Source organism: Lactuca sativa, chromosome 3 (genome assembly GCF_002870075.4).
Source record: "Lactuca sativa cultivar Salinas chromosome 3, Lsat_Salinas_v11, whole genome shotgun sequence".
NCBI classification, from domain to species: domain Eukaryota; kingdom Viridiplantae; phylum Streptophyta; class Magnoliopsida; order Asterales; family Asteraceae; genus Lactuca; species Lactuca sativa.
Window position 1 is genome coordinate 25365207 of NC_056625.2, and position 6399 is coordinate 25371605.

Sequence of the window (6399 nt, forward strand, 5' to 3'; positions counted from 1 at the left end):
GCTCAAGGTCTTTTTTATTCGCGACTCGACTCGCCGAGTCCAACTAGTTCCAAGACCTGTCCTGTCCAACTCGCTGAGTCACCACCCGACTCACTGATTCGAGTCTCAACTCGAAGGGTTTAGGGTTTCGCGATCTGACTCGCCGAGTCCTAGACAATCTTCAACCAACTCGTCGAGTTGTTCGTCCAACTCGCCGAGTCCATGCCTAACTTCAACCGACTCGACGAGCTGTTCATCCTACTCGTCGAGTTCCTCCTCATCTTCAAGCTACTCGCCGAGTCCACTCGAAGGACTCGCCGAGTCTATCCAGTCCTCAATCCATGCAGTGGCTTTTCGAGCCAAACAGAGCTTCCAACTCATAGATCCATACTTCTAGGGCCTATCCCCCACGTAAAGTGGCAAACTTTACGTGTAGATTAAGAGATCTAGGCTCAAAACACACTAAACTAGGGTTTATGGCAAACATACTCCTTCAACATACCAAGGGCTGATACTTTTGGGGATTCAAGACCAAAACCAACATGGATCTGAGGTAGCAACCTCAGATCTGAACCTCCAACTCGAATTGGTTACATATCATACCAATAATGACCAAAACTCACACATAAGAATAGATCTAGATGCAAAGGGAGTCCAAGCAACAACTTATTACCTCCAATTGGTCTGAAATGACTCCTCAATCCCAGATCTACAATCCCTTCTTGCACCTCCAAGGTCTTTCTTCCTCCTCCAAGCTTTAGTGCACTCTTCAAGGCAAGATCTAGCTCAAAAACGGATATGGCGGCTAGGGTTTGGTGTTCTGGGGTAAAGAGGCAGTAAAGGGACCCTAGGAAGGAGATTGAGACGCTTAAATAGGCTCAAAGTCCCGGATTTAGGGTTTTTCCTCGTTCAGACCCAACTCGTCGAGTCTCCTTGGCCGACTCGCCGAGTCGGTCGCTTACACATCGACCCGGATCCCGCTCGGACTCGCCGAGTCCCTCCATGGACTCGCCGAGTCTCTCCTAAAAATTGAGGTCTTCTTTCTTTTCTTGACTTTCCAAACTTTGGGGTGTTACAACTCTCCCCCACTTAAACTAAACTTCGTCCTCGAAGTTTGCTATGACCAACTGTCCTGCGAACTGCCTCCAACTCTCTATCTGGAAAACTAACACCCTTCTGTCCATCACTCCAGCCACTCACAGTGCTGGTCACTACTGTTGGTACATACTGAATTCTTCTCCTTTCCTTAATTTCCTCAATGTTACTTCCTCCGATTGAGAATTCTGTACCCCTCATCCGCCTACTGGATGCACTAAGACCACTCTGGTCCCACTAATCTACCGATATCCGAGTTACCGAACCCCCACCAGTCACTACACTCCATCGCAAACTCCTAGTCGCTTCCAGCGACTCCTGAAGATACTTCGACTATCTATAATTGTTCTATCCATTCTTCCGCTCATACTGAAACGATGTTGCTGGAATCAGCTTGCTTATATCCCATCTGATTACTCAACTCCTGCTAACTCGAGCCTTCCATCCTGAAAGAAAAGCTACCTGCCTAGCTATCCTTACAGATCACTTACACTTGGCAGAAGGCTCACTGATCCTACTGAGAGAGACTTGCCATTTCCAAATCAACCAACTATACCGTCAGCACTTGCATTCCAACACAAATACTAATACTATCCCAAAACTCTGAAACCTTCCAAACACTGAACTGCCTGCATTACTGAACATGCCTGAAACTCTAAGCTGCCTGAAACGCTGAACCGACTGAAACGCTAAACGGCCTGAAACACTGAACTGGCTGAAACACTGAGCTGCCTGACACACTGAACTGGCTGAAACACTGAGCTGCCTGAAACACTGATCTGACTGAAACACTGAGTTCCAGCTCAACCGTAGAGTCGAAGGACTCCTCTCTCAGTCGTTCCCACGACTTCTAAACAAAATCTTTCTCTGGAGCTAGTTTCCACTAGTTATCCTGTCACTGTGGCTCTAACAATCTTCCGATCCAACCGATCGGGTCCATACGTCACATCCTAACATCATCAATTCCACGACTAACATCATGACGGCTCCCAGACTGACGGTAGCCCTTAACATACCCGAACCCCAACGGTCCACTGCTACTCTGATCTCATAACTGATGTAACGATCTATAGCCAAAATTGCTGACTTAGTCATAACTGAACCATTTGGGAAATCCGAAATTAACCCGTGGATTCCCATATCCTCACTGCTGCACTAGAACTGGTGGGTACTACTACTTTCCCGCGTCCAACACGCGCTCATGCCACCTACCAATCTGATAAAGGCTGCAACTACGCTCGCGGACTTACAACTCTCTAGTACTATCTGGCTACTAGTGAATGCTACGGCTACCCCCGCAGACTTACAACACCACTACTACTATCTGACTGCTAGTGAATGCTACGGCTACCCCCGCAGACTTACAACACTACTACTACTATCTGACTACTGGTGAATGCTACGGCTACCCCCGCAGACTTACAACACTACTACTACTATCTGACTGCTAGTGAATGCTACGGCTACCCCCGCAGACTTACAACACTACTACTACTCTATCCCGAGGACATCCTGACTATCCCTAGTCCCGCTAGTGATTCCTCATCCCGAGTTCTCAAACCAGCCCTCAGTCTTTGAATTCTGCATCATCCTCGACATCTTATATCCTTGATATACTTAGCGCTTCGTCGAGGAATTCTTCGGCTTGGTTCCCAAACCGACCGTCTACTAATCCGGATACAAGAAGCTATTGTTGGGAAGTTTCCAACCTCCCAACTCCTGAATCTACGCAACCTGCATGCTGCCTCAGACACTGGCTACTAATATGAAAACATCTCTTGTTACCCGTTCTCAGGATCCTCATTCCGACTCACTTGAGTCCGACAGGTGGTCCTCCAATCCTGGATTCCCAACCAGCTTCTAACCATCTCGATTACATGAACTAACCGCTGGGAAAAGTCCTCGAACTCTTAATTCTGAACTTCTCAATCCATCCATCACTGTGCTACCACCATTTCTTCTCAGAGGCTGCGCACTCATTCTGGGTCTACGTGACTCTTATCCATGAATACCCGGAGGGTTCTCCCCCACTTCGATCCTGCTTACCCCTTGCTGCTTCACACTCAAAAGAGATCCTGATCTTCACTACCATTCCAAAACATCTACTGGGGAACCCAAGCCCGCCAGGTAGGAATTTGACCAATCCATCCAAATCACTAACCACTCCGAACTAGCGAAACGAACCAAATCTCTCCCAACCATGCTATAGTTACTGCATCCTCCGAAACCTTCTCCATAAGAGCACATCCCCTAGCTACCAACCAATTATCCGAGGTATGCAAATGGCATATAACATAATCACAAGCAAGCCACACTATAACACAACACTTATACCACAAATTGATGCAGAAACATAACAATATAATCATGACATAAGCTGACAGAAAAGCAAAAGTTACGTACCTTCATTACTCAGTGCTGCTCGAATCCCTGCTGAAATCTACCGGAAAACTCGGCTCTAAGCCATAGGCACCCTTGCCCGGCCTCGAAAACTGCTGGCGGTACTTGAAGTCCCAAGGGCAGGAGCTGGCACCTGCCCTGCTGGATACAAACTCGGACAGTGGGCCTTCTTGTGGCCCCTCTGACTGCAATGGAAACATAACAGATTAAGTCCCTGGGCGATGGTAACAACACAGTCTCTGCTAAAATGACCAATCTGGCCGCACTTGAAACACCCAGCATCGCCACCACTTCTACGCCTACACACACCCATGTGCGTCCTTCCGCACTTCCCGCATCGACTGCGGCTCTGATAGTTCCTCGTCCTCAAATCTGGACCCTTGGGCTTCTTACCCGAACATGTGGCTACCTGAGTCTCATCCATTTTCCTCTTCCCTTCCGACTCCCTGCCCGACTCTCGCTCCTACGTTACCCCAACGGAAACGCCTGCTGACTGAACAACAGATGTCTGATCTTGAAGCCTCGCTATCAATCTATCAGTGATCCTCACGACCATGTCGGGCAGATCCTTGCGAATGGCTTGCGAAACTTCCTCAACTATCCAATCATGCAATGGTCTCTCTTGGAGACAGAATGCCCCACTCACCCCTGCCCCCTGATGGCAGGAACTAGAAATGGGATCTCCCTCCCTGATGGATCCCTGAACTCCATAAGATTCGGGACCTAGACGAGCCCCAATCTGTCCTGAAACTAACCCGGCCTTAAAGGCCTCAAGATGACTGTCCATGATCTCCACAATGGCCTCTTTAACTGAACCGAAAATCACTGGAGTCTGATCAATGATGTTGCGCATAATCTCTGCGGAAATGAAATCCCTCATCTGATCATCAAGCTGCCCGGCTCTGAAGCCCAAGCCAGACCCCTCTTCGACACCTGAACTGCTAACTGGTAGCTCGCGCAATGTCACCATGCTGAAAATATAACAAAATCCTGATCAATTTACATACTACTGCTGAGGGATTTCTCACATACTCTACTAGTTCCTTGATTTTGCCTCGGCCCCTCTTGAATCGAATACGGATCCTCTGCTTTCAGTAGTATGGGCCCCTACTACCTTCCACATCTATCCGTACTTTCCTCAAGAGTTACCTCAACTCCACCAAGTCCCCTTTACTCTTCAACTGATCTCTACTACTCTCATCCTAGGCTTGCCCTAGGGAACCTCTGACTCTACTCAAACCAGTCCTCAGCTGCTGAAGACCTCCTTGTAATGCCAATTAGCCACCACCGGAATACCATCACATGTAATGAGGCTCGGATAATCCTTCGAGTAAAAGTCTCGTCCCTACAACGGTTGGACTCAAACGAGAGCTGCGCAGTAGGGCCAAATCCAGCACTCTGAGATTATTCAACCCTGCTCACATGTGATGTGACGTATTCACCTAATGGCTAACTCCCACCACTCAGAGTCCCACAAAGCACAAAACAAGCAGCATTCGGATAAAGGAAACATACCCAGGCAAAACTATTCTCATAACGAGAAACTACACTAGCATACAATGCTAAGCTCGCGCTACCAGGCATAACCTAAACAGGCTATCCTACTGCTTTCTACTCAATACTAGCATGCAATTCTCATAAAGCTGAACACATAAAGCAGGCACATAAGGCATCATCCTAGATCCTTAGTCCTATTCTAGCATGTTGTTCTACTGAAGCTGGAACTGAAACTGAAACTGAAACCGATACTGAAACTGATACTGATAATCATCATATAACTTGTATGGGTAAATTGGGAGTACTTACTTGAGCTCGGCTGATTGCATGCACCACACCCTTTTCTCTTTTCAAAACTCTTTTTGCTTTTTCTAAAACTCTTTTCTTTACACTTTTTCTAAAATTGTTTTCTTTTCTCAAAATTCTTTTGTAACTACGATTTTTCTTTTGAAAACTATATACCATTCCTTAGTTTGAGTTCAGACACACTCGGGAGTGCGCCCGAATCCCTCAAACCAAGGCTCTGATACCAACTTGTAACGACCCGAAAATCACGACTAAAAATTTCTTTTAAAACATTACTAAAACTGGATTTATAAAACGTATCATAAGTCAAACATAACTTTCGAGTATTAAATTCAAAACATAACATCATTATCAGAGTCAAACATTCCCAGGCTAACTGACTATGGTGTGTGCTCTGCAATCTTCCCGAGCTCCTCTTCTGAAAACCGAGTACCTGAAACCAAAACTGAAAACCGTAAGCACGAAGCTTAGTGAGCTCCCCCAATCTACCACATACCACACAAAAACATATAAAGCACATACTGGGGCCTTGCCCCCTACATCGAACCGAAGTCCGAAGCTGACATCGGACCGAAGTCCGAAGCTAAATGACTGGGGCCTTGCCCCTACATCGAACCGAAGTCCGAAGCTGACATCGGACCGAAGTCCGAAGCTAACTGACTGGGGCCTTGCCCCCTCCATCGGACCGGAGTCCGAAGCTAACTGTCTGGGACCTTGTCCCCTCCATCGGACCGAAGTCCGAAGCTAACTGACTGGGGCCTTGCCCCCTACATCGAACCGAAGTCCGAAGCTGACATCGGACCGAAGTCCGAAGCTAACTGACTGGGGCCTTGCCCCCTCCATCGGACCGAAGTCCGAAGCTAACTGACCACAGCATATCATAACATATCAACTGGCATAAACTCACATATACTGCATACTACATCGGGCCGTAGCCCGGAACACATAACATATAAATCCTGTCTGAGCCACGAAGGCATCAAACATACTAACTACTGGATCATATCAACATCCGAAAACTACTGCTAGCTAAACGGGTCGGCATTGTGGCCTTAGACCCGTTCCTACTGGAAGGAAACTCACCTGATACTGCTGAACTGATGCTGCTAATCCTCTGACTCC